The 1,092-nt window shown below is 60.8% G+C and overlaps 1 protein-coding gene across 1 annotated transcript in view; it reads right to left on the reverse strand.

The window, feature by feature from the left end:
- NABP1 (nucleic acid binding protein 1) overlaps positions 1 to 84 on the reverse strand; it is an 8,488-nt gene extending 8,404 nt beyond the window's left edge. The window contains exon 1 of the mRNA XM_006022789.3: positions 8 to 84. The gene's annotated coding sequence lies outside the window, so the exon portion shown is untranslated. The remainder of the gene's footprint in view (positions 1 to 7) is intronic.
- Between the last annotated feature and the right edge of the window lie 1,008 nt (positions 85 to 1,092).

Raw genomic sequence — 1,092 nt, forward strand, 5'->3', positions numbered from 1 at the left:
ATGGTACCGGCCGCGGGGCGCGGAGCAGTCAGAATGGAACTCGGTGAGGCAAGGCGCTGATTGGCCGCGCCGCGTTCTTTTGTCCTTTGACCTGGAACGTTCAGACGTCCCCTGAGTCAGTTTCCCCCCGGCTGCCCCGCGGCGCCGCCTGGGAGCGGGACGCCCTGGAGGAGGGGGCTGGGACGAGCCGGGAGCGGCACGTGCGGGGCGCGGCAGCCCTTGGCCGACGAACCGGGCTGCGTGTCGGCGTTTCATGCCTGCAGAAGAGCAGGCTGCGCTCAGTAAAGCGGGACTAGGCGGCGGGTTCCGCCTGTGTCGGTTCAGGTGAGGGAAAGCAAGTCCACCAGCGGGCTGTTCTCTTAGTACAGCCTGCCCCGGACTTGGCCCCTTCTTCACTATAAAAGCAAATATTTGCTTTTCAGGAAGTTTTTTACAAGCAGGGAAATGATTCTGACTAGCGGTGATTCAAAGAAGTCTGCTGGGTGCATAGGCTTACTTTGAGGACGTCTATAAGCAGTGGTGGCATAGGGGGTGCACATGCACCCCCTGAGAGCACTGGTGCACTCCCTGATTGGTGCACTCCCCGCTTAGGCGATGGACATGGGGGACCAGGCAGGAGCGCCGGTACCACCCCCCCGCTAGCGCCGGCCGGGGAGCAGGGCCACCAGGTGAAGCTCCCAGGTGGTGCAGTAGTGCGGGCTGGGGAGCAGGGCCACCAGCAGAAGCGGCCGTGGCCACTTCTGGAAGTCCCGCGGCTGCTTTTTGGTGAGTGAGATCAGCTGTGGGGGCCCCCTGGTCAGTGCAATCAGCTAGGGGGTAACCCCCTGGTCACTGACTGGTCCCTGGGGGGGGGATGTGCCCCCCCTGACTTGAGGCACCAGTCACCCATGCCTATAAGCACATAAGGGGTGTGCATCAGGAACTGGGAGAATGTCTGTTCACCAGACCGCCCCATGGGAAGACAAGGGTCTGATGGTCATCTGCTGGAAGACTGTTTTAGGCTGAATATAAGGAAAAACTTCTTTTCTGTCTGAGTCCCCAGGGTCTGGAATAGACTCACCCCAGAGGCAGTGCAAGTACCTACTCTGGAAA

Source organism: Alligator sinensis, unplaced genomic scaffold, assembly GCF_000455745.1.
Source record: "Alligator sinensis unplaced genomic scaffold, ASM45574v1 scaffold16_1, whole genome shotgun sequence".
Classification (NCBI taxonomy): domain Eukaryota; kingdom Metazoa; phylum Chordata; order Crocodylia; family Alligatoridae; genus Alligator; species Alligator sinensis.